The following is a 14070-nucleotide window of genomic DNA, read 5'->3' as shown; positions in this document are numbered from 1 at the left end:
CTGGCCACCCGCCCCCCCCCCACCACCGCGCGCAGTAAACATCCTAAAAGCAAGATCAGAATAGCCATGGAAAACATTAATCACCGATATCACAATCAATAACATCCCCGCCGAGTGTCCCCCAAATCACCGTCAGCCAACAATAAGTTCCACCATGTCCTAGACGGTCTCACCCCTGGCCTTTTCTATCAGCAGTACCAACATACGTCCACATATCAATCGGCATACAGAGCAGCGTGGAGGGTCCAAGTGGTCCAGGCGGACCGGGCAGAGCTGCTACTCCACGGGACTTCAGCCACCAAAACCCAGCCGAATATGTATGGCGGAAATCCGTCTGTGTCAGCATCGACCCCGAAAACATCCTCCAGTCCGAACACAGTCTCACCAGCCAGAAGAGAGTCACACCATCCGGTAAGCGCTGAAACGCCGCCGGGGCAGCCCAAACCATAGATCGACGTTGTTTCTCCAGCCACCGATTAGATATGTGCCCCGACGAGTCACTCACATGTACAACAGATCTGTCCAAAGCGATCACATGAACCGGGTCTTCCAGCGTCTCCACGATCATAGGCGTAGCTGGAGCACTCCTCACTGACGCAGAGGCGGGCACATCGGCACTTCCTTGAGATCGAACTATGCCCGTGTGGAACGGTGGGACAACAATGTCGGCCATCCTTCTTCCCAGATCCCGGGCGTCCCGGATCAGGGTCGTATGCAGGGTTGTTAGTGCAGCCAGTATATCTCTGGACGTGGGCTCTGTCTCGTGTCGCCAGACCCCAGGACTCTCCCGTACAGCAGCTTCTCTGCCTGGATGTGGTCTGCATAAGAGGGTGCCATCCGCCATCTTAGCTGATCCGGCCACGTCCTTCTCCACCTCACCTCGGGACCGGGCCCCACACCAGGGCACAACAGGATTCACCACGAGGACCCCGAAAGTCAAGGCAGGCTTCCCAGCGAAGGGTCACCAAAAGGCTAAACAAAATCTCCGCCGCTCCCTGGGAGTCGCCCGCCGATTCCGGGAGAAGTCATTAATCATGCCCGGACACAACACTGGAAAGGGGGCCAAGTATCGTGCACTCCCCTCGACCCTGCTTTACCGCACATCCCACAAGGCACTCCGCTAGATGGACTGGGTCGGCACTGTCGCCATCGGCCCAACAGATCTCCGGTGCCCTCCGGCCGACTCCTCACCTCCACCAGAGGCCGCTGTTGTCGCAGTCGCGGCCGGCTACTCTTCTCACTCGACACCCCGGTCTCAGCTCTGTGAAGGCCGCAAAACAGTCGGGGACATTTCCTCGGGTCTGCCACGTGCAAAAGCCTCAGGAGCAAACGGTCAGTGAAAGTTGTCCTTCGCCTACTTAAATATGCCGTGACGGCTCAGGATAGTTGCCAGGATGTATGCGCGGGGTGAGAAGGCTCACGGAGCCGAGCGTCTATGCAGCCATCTCGGTCGCCAGCCTGGCTCCTCCGTCATTAGCTTTCTTAAGGGCCATGTCAAGTTTTTTTTCTTTATATCCTCTTTGCAGGAACCTAGTTCTTGCCGCATCTTGTACTGCTGCCAAAGACTCCCTAGTGCTACAGGCTCTGTGTATTCGTAAGAACTCCCCATAAGGCAAACTGGAAATAGTGTGGTGGAGATGGAAGCTGGTGGCGTGCAATAAGGTATTACCTGCCGTAGGTTTTCTGAATAGACGTGTCTCTATGGCTCCATCTTGTATGTACACTGTGATGTCTAAAAAGTTTACTGTAACATCATAAGTGTGTGCCGTGAAGTGTAAATTTAAATTGTTATTATTGATTGCTTTAACGAAGTCATCAGCCTGTTGAGATGTTCCCTTCCAAATAATAAATACATCGTCGATATATCTCCACATATGGACCACATGTTTTTCATACATGACCTTGTGCTCAACCCTGAGGACATGCTCAAATGGTGTTCCCGCTTCAACATACCGCTCACAACTCCATCAGGTAATGGTACCCGTAACAGAAGACGGCACTCACGAGAGAAGGAGTTCAATAGATTTTATTCAGAACTCCGGGCAAAACAACTTGTTTTGTCCGGAGTTCTGAATAAAATCTATTGAACTCCTTCCCTCGTGAGTGCAGTCTTCTGTTACGGGTACAATTACCCGATGGAGTTGTGAGCGGTATATATATATATATCTATGTCTATGAGAGATTATTCATTTGACACGTGACCATGTTTCACCAATGGGTGTACATCTAAAGTAGCACTAGCACTTTAAAAACTGCCTCCTCCCGAGCATGCGTCATGTGATCAAGGCCTCTGTGAAGGCCGAAACGTCATGCTGAGGTGTGCCGTCTTCCCGACTAAATAAAATACACTGCTCACCTGCACTTGGGTCTCCTCTCTTCTTCTGCGCTGCGGTATCCAGGATTGGGGGCTCCAGGCGAGAGTGGCAGGGACTATTTCATATATATATATACTGCCAACCTTCTATCAATTACCGAAGGTTCACAAAGACTCTAAGAACCCTCCGGGACGACCTATCGTCTCCTCTAAGGGGAGTCTAACAGAAAATCTATCCATTTATATAGACTCATTCCTCTCACCGTTGGTTGTTTCCCTACCATCCTTCGTGAAAGACACTAAAGACTTCATCCAACAAATTGACCAGATCGCATGGGACCCATCTTACCTACTAATTACCTTAGACATATCCAGCCCCTATACATGTATTCAACATGATCATGGTATAGAGGCTGTTAAGTACTTTCTCGATAAGAGACCAGCCAAATATGTCCTGCATGGGCAATGTTTGATTGAATGCCTAAGGTTTTGTCTAACTAACAACATCTTTTTGTTTCAGAATGAATTGTTTAGACAACTGAATGGTACAGCGATGGGAACCTGCTTCGCCCCCAGCTACGCGAATCTTTTCGTCGGCTGGTGGGAGGAGCAGGTTGCCCTAGTAGGTGAAAATCTTAAATGGGCAAACCAGATTGTTGTCTGGCGTCGATATATCGACGATCTCTTCTTGGTGTGGAGGGGCTCCTCCACACAAGCTGAGGAATTTGTTGAAGCACTTAATACCAACACTCTAAACCTGAGATTTACATCAGAAATCAGTACAAATGAAGTGCACTATCTGGACTTAAGAGTCTATGTACATCAGGGTAAACTAGAGACCAGTCTCTATCGCAAGCCAACAGCAGGCAATAGTATTTTGCACTACGAGAGTGGTCATCCCTCAAGTTTGATCCGTAGCATCCCCTATGGGGAGCTACTGAGATTAAGACGGAATTGTTCTCTGGAGTCCGAATTCGCCAGAGCTGCACATGATAGCATTGCTAGATTTCGAGCTAGGGGCTACGCACAATCTCTTCTTGACAGTACTTATAAGAAAGTATCAAAGATCCCAAGAAAAAATCTTTTTTCACCAAAGCCCCCCTCTGTGGAAGATAAGGATTCCAGATCAAAATTCCGCCTAATAACAACTTTTTCGGATGAGGTTCCTCAATTGAGACATATTCTTATGAGGAACTGGCACATCCTACAAACTGACCCCATTATAGGGAGTGATGTTCCAACTAAACCTCTCATAACCTTTAGAAGGTCCAAGTCGATCAAAGATACGGTAGTGCAAAGTCATCTATTGCCATTACCAGCTAAATCCACAGGAACTCTCAAAGAAATGGAGGGATTTTTTCCATGTGGAAAATGTAAAGCCTGCGAGAGTAGTAGAAGAACATTAACCTATAAGGTTCCAGGACTCAGTCAACCTAGACGCATTAACAAATTCATCACATGTACAACTCCCTTTGTGGTATACTGTCTAGTTTGCCCATGCGGTCTCCAGTATATCGGGAGTACAATGAATAACGTGAAGCTTCGGATACTGGAACACCAAAGGGCAATCATGAATAAAGATCCAAATTACCCTGTTGCACGTCATTTTGCCGAGAAACACGGAAGCAATAGGGAACTGCTCCGGTTTTACGGGATAGACCATGTGCCTCAGAACCCCAGAGGTGGAGACAGAGTACTCCGTCTCCGCAGACTTGAATCACGATTCATAATAGATCTGCAAACCAAACAGCCTCAGGGACTGAATATAGGAGAAGAAATGACAGTACACCTCGGAAGATAAAGCATGATAGCTATCGTAGCCTTTTATAACTAGGATGAAACTGTAATGAATTATAACATCTGCATTTTGAAAGGTATACACTATTGTGTTGAAGCTTCTTTTTCCTTTTCCTTTCCTTCTCCAATGCTTCTTTGCTCCCACTTCTGCGTCTTTCCCTCCCTCCCATCCTTTGTTCTCCAATTACATATGATAATTCTTTTTCTCCCCTACCATTCTATTCTCAGAAAATATATAGAGAAATTTTCTTCTTTTTTGCGAACCAGTGCTTAAGGCATTTAAGGTGTATCTAAAAAAAAAAAAAAATAATAATGTAATCTGGCCAACATAATTGAATGACCTGAGATAATGTTGAACTCATTGTGGTTTCTGCAAACTTTAGATAATTTCCTGTAAATTTTGTAAATATTATGCCTTGCTAACTTTGCTGGATAATTTTTAATTGAGTATAAGTTGAATGCTATGGGAGCTATGCCGATCCACGGCTAGATTTTGTTTTGTTTTGTCTCTATGTTTTCCACACAGCGTGATGCCATTTAATTGAATTGTGATCTTGGGTCACGGGGTAGATATGCCAGATCTATGCCGATACACGGCAATATCTTATGTTTTCTGGCAGTGGCATCAATAATATGGGTACATAAATAGAAAAACGAGTACTAGGAAATTATAGTTAAATATTCTGTATATTTGAATACTATCATGATAGAATTACTGTATAACATTTGTATATATCGCTAGTAAATCTTGTTTTCTCCTATGTAAATATGGCTGCCACAATCACCCCACATCCGCGTTTAAATTCACATCCATACAATTTTCGCTAAGTCCGCTTTTTGTTTCTGTAGCACATGGTACAAATAAGCGTCATAGACCTTAGGTCGTTGACACTGAAGAAGGACTAGAAGTTCGAAACGCGTCTGTCATCTGTGTTGTGTGCTGAATAAAGACACTTTGCCTGAACCTGGAGTGCTTTAACTCTCTTTCTGGAATGAGAGGGGGACCCTGGAGCTTTTATATATATATATATATATATATATATATATATATATATATATATATATATATATATATATACATATATATATACATATATATATATATATATATATATATATATATATATATATATATATTCACTTATATATATATAAGATATATATATGTATATTATATATATGTATATATATATATATTAATAAATTTATTTTATTTATTTTTAAGTAAATTATATGTTTTAGTACCGGAGCGGGTTGTGGGTTTATAGGGGAATAGGGTGGGAAGTAATTTAATTGTAATAATTAATTGGTAATTAATTATTTTAATTGATAAATTAAGTATTTAATTGGTAACTAATGTTAATTTGTATTAAATGTTATGTTTTAGTACCAGAGCGGGTTGTGGGTTTATAGGGGAATAGGGTGGGAAGTAATTTAATTGTAATTATTAATTGGCAATTAATTATTTTATTTGATCAATTTATTATTTAATTGGTAATTAATGTTAATTTTTATTAAATGGTGTATTTCCGTACCCGAGCGGGTTGTGGGTTTATAGGGGAATAGGGTGGGAAGTAATTTCATTGTAATTAATTAATTTTTTTATTTAATTATTAATTGCCAATTAATTATTTTAATTGATAAATTAATTATTTAATTGGTAATTAATGTTAATTATTATTAAATGTTATGTTTAGTACAAGAGTGGGTTGTGGGTTTATAGGGGAATAGGGTGGGAAGTAATTTAATAGTAATTATTAATTGGCAATTAATTTTTTTATTTGATAAATTAATTATTTAATTGGCGATTAATGTTAATTTCTATTAAATGTTATGTTTTAGTACCAGAGCGGGTTGTGTGTTTATAGGGGAATAGTGTGGGAAGTAATGTAATTGTAAATAATTACAATTTTGTATGTGTAATATATTTTGTAAATATTTATTAATTGGCATTCCCTACTGTTGAACCCTTTGGAGATGGAATAGTAATTTTTCTCCCTACGCTATCCAACGCTTTCCCTACTGTTGCACCCTCTGGAGTTGCAATAGTAATTTTTACCCATATGCTATCCAACACTTTCCCTACTGTTCCACTCACTGGAGTTGGAATAGTAATTTTTACCCATGCGCTATCCAACGCTTTCCCTACTGTCCCACTAACTGAAGTGGGAATAGTAATTTTTACCCACCCGTTATCCAACGTTTTCCCTACTGTTGCACTCTCTGGAGTGGGAATAGTAATTGTTACTCTTACGCTATCCAATGTTTTCCCTAATGTTGCACTCATTGGAGTGGGAATAGTCATTTTTACATACCCGCTATCCAACGCTTTCCCTACTGTTCCACTCACTGGAGTTAGAATAGTAATTTTTACCCACCCGCTATCCAACGTTTTCTCTACTGTTGCACTCTCTGGAGTGGGAATAGTAATTTTTACTTTTACGCTATCCAACGCTTTCCCTAATGTTGCACTCTCTGGAGTGGGAATAGTAATTTTTTCCCCTACGCTATCCAATGTTTTCCCTACTGTTGCACCCTCTGGAGTTGGAATAGTAATTTTTCCACCTACGCTATCCAACGCTTTCAATACTGTTGCACCCTTTGGAGTTGGAACATTATTTTTTCCCCATACGCTATCCAATGCTTTCCCTACTTTTCCACTCACTGGAGTTGGAATAGTAATTTTTACCCTTACGCTATCCAACGCTTTCCCTAATGTTGCACTCTCTGGAGTGGGAATAGTAATTTTTCCCCCTACGCTATCCAATGTTTTCCCTACTGTTGCACCCTCTGGAGTTGGAATAGTAATTTTCCCACCTACGCTATCCAACGCTTTCAATACTGTTGCACCCTTTGGAGTTGGAATAATATTTTGTACCCATACGCTATCCAATGCTTTCCCTACTGTTCCACTCAGTGGAGTTGGAATAGTAATTGTTACCCTTACGCTTGCTATCCAACACTTTCCCTACTGTTGCACTCTCTGGAGTGGGAATAGTAATTTTCCCCCTACGCTATCCAACGTTTTCCCTACTGTTGCACCCTCTGGAGTTGGAATAGTAATTAGCCAATCTACGCTTTCCAACGCTTTCCATACTGTTGCACCCTTTGGAGTTGGCATAGTAATTTTTACTCTTACGCTATCCAACGTTTTCCCTAATGTTGCACTCATTGGAGTGGGAATAGTCATTTGTACATACCCGCTATCCAACGCTTTCCCTACTGTTCCACTCACTGGAGTTGGAATAGTAATTTTTACCCACCCGCTATCCAACGTTTTCCCTACTGTTGCACTCTCTGGAGTGGGAATAGTAATTTTTACTCTTACGCTATCCAACGCCTTCCCTAATGTTGCACTCATTGGAGTGGGATTAGTCATTTTTACATACCCGCTATCCAATGCTTTCTCTACTGTTCCACTCACTGGAGTTGGAATAGTAATTTTTACCCACCCGCTATCCAATGCTTTCCCTACTGTTGCACTCTCTGGAGTGGGAATAGTAATTTTTACTCTTACGCTATCCAACGCTTTCACTAATGTTGTACTCATTGGAGTGGGAATAGTCATTTTTACATACCCGCGATCCAACGCTTTCCCTACTGTTGCACTCACTGGAGTTGGAATAGTAATTTTTACACTTACGCTATCCAACGCTTTATCTACTGTTGCACCCTCTGGAGTTTGAATAGTAATTTTTACCCTTATGCTATTCAATATTATTTATATTTATTTATGTATTTAAGATGTTACATAATGTTGTATTTAATTAATTTTAAAAATATTGAAAGTATATTTAATTGTTGTTATTTATTAAATATAATTATTTATTATTATTTATGTTATTATTTTATGAGTGTTGATGTATTTTTAAATTGTAGTATTTGTTAATATTTTATAATTATTTAAGAAATAATGTATATATTATAATTATTTAAGTATATATTATATATTTAATTATTAATTTTAATTAAATGTTTAATAGTAAATATGTATTATTTATTCATTTTAAACATTATAACACATTTTAACATAAGTTTAAAATATATATAAGTACTTTTTACTTAATTTTACCTTTGTTTTAAAAAAACGATATTTGTAATTACGATATTTTTAACATCGATATTTTTGTTCCGATATTTTTGTACTTACCATGTTGTAGATAGGGTGTCGATATACTTGCCTTCGATATTCCAACGTCGATATTTTGTCTGTCGATATTTTCAGCCTCGATATTCTGTCAGAGATTCCTCAGGATTATCATACGATAGTCAACATGTTTTTCCTCTTAGTTAACCTCTTTGTTTCAGCCACCTCTCCCATGACTTACATTTTCACTTAATTACACCTCTTGTCAAAATCTTTTGTAATCTGCAGAGATTAATTGACGCCATATTGTCCAAACAGAGCAGCTGTCTGGTATGCGTGAATTTATGCTAGACTAGTTTTCCTTTTAAGTAATAACTGTGGGAGGATGTATTATCATCATAGGCATTGATAAAATACCATTTGAAAGGGTTGAAGTCAAAGGAACCTCCCCTTGATGTTCACCAAGGAGCACGTCTGGCATGGTGAATATATGTTGGCCCAACACTACCTAGGACACATTGAATTAAAGCAATGTTAAAATTCTGCAAACGTTACATGTAATGGAGAGGGTATTTACACATTAAACTGCTGGATTACAGCTCCTCAAAATCCATGATTAAAGGCCTCCTAGCCCACGAGGATAGCGAGTAGTTAAGTATAGGGCAGTAACTTGTGCTGCATAAAATATCTGAAATACAGCAACAAACTGGATTCAGAGAAGTTGTGCGTTTGCTTGATTTCTCTCTGCTGTCAGTTTCCATTGCCATTTTAAGGTTTTCCTATCCATAACATTGGTAATATGTCAACCTGCTGTATGTTCAGGTATCACAGCAGCATTCATCATAGCTCTATACTCAACAGTGTATGTATAGATAATAACATTTCAATGTTTATTGCAGAAAACCTACAGTAATTGTCATCACTGTTAGAATTTTCAGACAAAATTCAAAGTTTTTTCCCTCTAAATTAACCTCTTTGTCTCAGCCACTCCTCCCAGGACTTACTTATCCTATGAATTACTCATCTCCTCAATTCCATTTTCAAGCTACAAATATAAATTGGTGACCTATTGGGTAAATAGTGCAGTTAGTTCTCTGTAATGAGTGAATATGTTGCTACTTCAATTGCTATTGCAAATAGCAACACTAAGGGCCTAATTAGGAGTCTTGCAGTCCGAGGAACGCTAGACGCACTAGGGTGCGGTGGTGGTAGTCCAGCCACTGGCGGTTCGACCATCATATCACAACTTTGGCAGTTGGACCACCATTGCACTGCCACAGCCGTTTGGGAACCGCTGTTTCCTGGAGGTGGCTCATTGTCAGGGCCTCAGTAATGAAGGCAGTACCGCTGCAGCACGGCCATGCATATTATGAGTTTCAAGCCCGCCAGCGGTGTCATCCAGGTCTTTACGCCATAAAAAGGCTGGCAGTCCTGAAACAAACAGGGCCCACTGTTGCCCATTTGTATGGGGATGCATGCAGAGTGCACAACATGTGCCCCACCCCCTGTGTGCATGACCCCAGTTTATGCATGGCATCGACTCTAAAATCCATGCCTTGCAGGAACTTTTTTGGGTGTACCCACTTCAGTGCCCATTTTCAGAGGCTTCACCATGGGTCTGTCAAAAAAAGTCACCAGGCACAAGGAAACTCAAAATTTGGCGGGTGGTGGGCACACAGGTTTTCCAGCACAGGAGGGGGCTGCCGGCATGGCGGTCCGCTCCTGCACTGCCAAACCCATAATCAGGCACTAACTGTTAGCATCTCTCTTCCTTTAGTTAACATTGGAAGTAGTTACTGATATGTATATTAAATGCCCATACTCTATGCTGTGTATTTTAATTTAGCAGACAGCTTATTAACTTTACCAATCTCTCAGCACCATTTCTAAAATATGTTTTAGAAATTTTGAGCAGAAGACGAAGTGCAGGAGCTCTGGGTTTTAAAGAATTATATTGACTTTCAGTGTACACATTAATGCTTGCGTTCCACTTCTTAAGATGGAGGTTGCACATTTGTGTGAATTCAGCATGATGTGGGGCTACACTTTTAGGTTAAGTAAGCATGCCTCCTAATCTATGCAGGATCCTGTGTGACATCTCTCTGAGGTTGTCCTAGTGTGCTACAACACCTGATATATTTATAAACACTGTTTTTATGTTCAAGGATGACTATTATTTATCTATATTTTGATCACAGATTGGAATGGATTAGATAGTCCATTAAAGGTGATTTTTCTAGAGCAAAACCAAATAATGATTGATGGTTATGATAGCTACTGTATGAAAAATTCTCCATATTTTTACATTATCAAGAAGTATTAATATGAAATAGGAAACTTGTAATATATATGTTAATGACATTATGTTTTGTACTACATAATGAAACAGTAAAAAAACAAAAAAGCGTTTTTCTATACCAATGTCCAATCTAAGGGAACTAAAATACAGTGTAGTCCCAAAACTCAAGAGGAGACAAGACCAGGCAGGAATGTCTTGAATCGCCTGCAGAAGTCCATCGGCTCTGTCACTTGGACATCCACCGGAAGGGAATTCCAACACATTCAGGTTTATCGGAAATGACAGATGTCAAAATGAATCAACGGTGCTCAGAGACAGGAAATCTTCAGTTTGCCCATCAATTAAACACTGACAAAGGCGTAATTAGGGAACTTTCTCAAGGCATTATGCTGCATGTTTTCACAGGGCAATGCGCTATTCATACATACTGTTAAAGCCGGTCAGCTGTGCTATCCTCTTAGCACCTGCACGTGCGTAATATATCCACGCTACAGCAGGATGGAGTACTTTTTATGTGCCACTAAAGCTATTGATCAACTTTAAATAATTTTCTTCTCATTAAATTACTTATGGAAGAACATGCTCGGGGTGCTTTACCTTCCAACATGTGGCCTTGTAACTTCATTCTCAAAATTTACTATCCAGCTGCCAGTGAAGATTTTTCACGCAATTGCAGGGCACATTTTGGAAAATTCACAAAGGAGCACATACATTGCACGACCATTTTTCCAACGCATTTGTTGCTCCTGTAAGAAGGGAAGAAAAAGCAGGAGACAGAAATAGACTGAAAGAATTTCGAACCAGGGGCCTTATTTACAAGATTTTGCCATAGGGCAGCGCCTCAGGCCTTCCTACTGCGCTGCCCTATGGCAAAAGAAAAGGGCAGGAATATGCTGCATCTATCAGACACAGTGCAATCCTGTCCTTTTTCCCTGCCCAGGCGCACAATAGGCTGTCATGCGCCAACGCAGGGACCTTTGCACCATGGTGCAAGGGTGCCTGCGCTTCAGGGATGATTGTTTTTATGAAGGAAGGGAAACCTTCCTGCACAAAAACAATCACAAAAGGCTTTTTCCTCTTTCTTTGTGAGCTGCAGATATTTACAAGGCCGCATTAAGCCACGAAAAGTGGCTTAGTGCTGCCTGGTGGATATGGAGCAGACCCCTGCGCCACTGGAGCATCGCAAAAAGTGAAGCTCCTGTGGCGCAGCCTCATTGTAAAAGAGGCTGTATGTTTGCATGGTATGAAACTGAGGAAACTAGTGCTACTTCAATACCTAGTCTAGTCTGATACATCTTTAAAAAGCGGAGTGTAAATAAATTTACTCTGTGGTGTGATGCAAGGAGGAAAACCAATTGTTAAATAATTTTGCACTCTTTTTCTTGTTCAAAGAATTATCCTGCAACAAATAATGGTATGCAGTTCCTAAGAAGGAAGGTATCAGGTCCTATATATAGGAACCAAAGGTAGGGTTGTGGTTCCTCTTTAGTCCCTCAAACACCTGAATAGGTGTCACGCTTCATCATCTGGCTTACTGCTCATCAGGCCGGCACTGCAATGCGCGACAGGCACCCTCAGGTGGGCTCTTTATAGGAGTTCTTTTGTCCCAATGGCATCAGTTAAGTGCAGGTGTAGGGCCCTGGGTGTAAATTGAAGGAAATGTAGCTATGAATAATAAATAGTGATTTAAAAATAGACTAAGCAACTTTCTAAAAGGGGGTTTATTTGGCGAGTTTGCTTGTCCAACTAAAAACGTGATGACCGCTAGTGGAGGCAATGATACCTGGTAACCAAGGAATTTTTTATTTCTTGCCATTGTAAAGTCCATAAGGATCAACAGGCAATCCGTCAGAACCAAATTAATCTAATCTACACAGTGTTTGGCACCAGTTCTTGGATTATACAGAATCCAAACACTTTGGGGCCGATTCCGGTCTGGGTAGGAAGGGCACCGAAAGCGATCCGGCCGGAAAAAGTTAGAGCCGTACGCGTTTTTTCCACTCGACTCCTACACCTGTACACACGAGCAAGTATGATGCGAGCAATGCGAAATTTATCGACGAGTCGTTTCCGGATTTAGACTGCTCCGTACGACTCATCCGTAAGCTGACCGTGCCGTGCAATGGATGCGAATTACGACCAAGCCAGTACGATGCATGCGTCGGACAGCCGGACCGGCTCGATAAATGTCCGGGATGTTACCTTTGGGGGTCCGCGTCAGACCCCCTGTCACCCGCCGCCTTAGGACTCGGCCACAGGGAGAGATCCAAGGGTCTCCCTAACATAGGCATGTATGGTGCGGATCGCACCGACGCATACCCACTATTGGGGGCGCCCTTGTGCGAGACGTACAAAATCAGTCAATGGGAGCCCATGTACGTGTCATACGACCGACTCCCATTGACTTCCACGGGAGTCTGACCGAACTGAGTCTGGCAGCATACGGCCCCATCGTACTCGCTTGGTCGGACTGCAGGACTCCGGCTCGGTCGGAAAACACTCCGGATCCGGCTCAGTCACAGAGCTTTCCGACCCAGATCGGAATCGGCCCCTTAGTACCAAAATATGATGTGCCTTAAAAACCAAGAGGCTAATTGGTAACGGGGAAAATTAGCTCTATTAAAGCATTATGTATACGGCTTATTACATGACAAAGTATGCAGCAATCAGCATGCCAGCAACTGTGAGCTTGTCACCCAAGGGAGTGATGAAAACAGTTTATAGAGAAGCACATGTGTGACAAACTCACGGTTGGTGGTATGCTGATTGCTGCATGCTTTGCATTGTAATAAGCCTTATGAATAGGTGCCTTGAAACCCTTAAGGGAGTAATATGTTCACGTTTTACAAATATGAATTGTTATTATTATTAGTTTTTAGCAGAGAACGTAGTCAGGGAAGCAATTTGCACACATTGATTTTCCCCTGCACTACAATATTTACAACATATCAAAGTATGGAGCCTGAGGTCAGCATTGTTGACAGGAGACATGAGCTTTATGAACAAAGAATTGATTTGGTAGAAGTGGTTGCATATTGCACACCAGCTTTTACCAAACAGTTTTTTAATTTGTGAGCCAACCTATGAATTAGTAGGTTGGTTCACAAAATACAGAATCATGGTGGGTCACAATTCAACCTGCCTCATCAATATGCAGGAACTAGGTTGCAAATTGTGACCCACTAGGATTGGCAACAATCACAGGCATGGTGGCCTGCTGGGGTCAGCAGACCACCTTGTCTGTGATTGCTTTTAAAGAAAGCAATACCGATTCCTTATTGTTTCCTAAAACTATTTAACAAGTCAGACAATATTTTCTGAATGGTAAATGGGTTTAGTATATTTTAAAATGTGTTTTAGTGGTTGCAAACCCTGAGATTTACTGAATATGATGGCGTGTGCCCGTTAAAACACGTTGTAGATCAGGTTCATTATCCCGAAAACGGTCTTAAAACTAAAGGCCCAGGCACAGAAAATTCCAACCGCGGTCGGTAGGGGAGTACCTGCCGGGGCGGTGACGTGGGGAGGGGGAGGGGCAGGGTGGGGGTTAGTAATGTATGGATAATGGATGTT

Source organism: Lissotriton helveticus, chromosome 3_1 (assembly GCF_964261635.1).
Source record: "Lissotriton helveticus chromosome 3_1, aLisHel1.1, whole genome shotgun sequence".
Classification (NCBI taxonomy): Eukaryota; Metazoa; Chordata; class Amphibia; order Caudata; family Salamandridae; genus Lissotriton; species Lissotriton helveticus.
The sequence above is the reverse complement of the archived record's forward strand: the minus strand, read 5'-3'. Positions refer to the sequence as shown.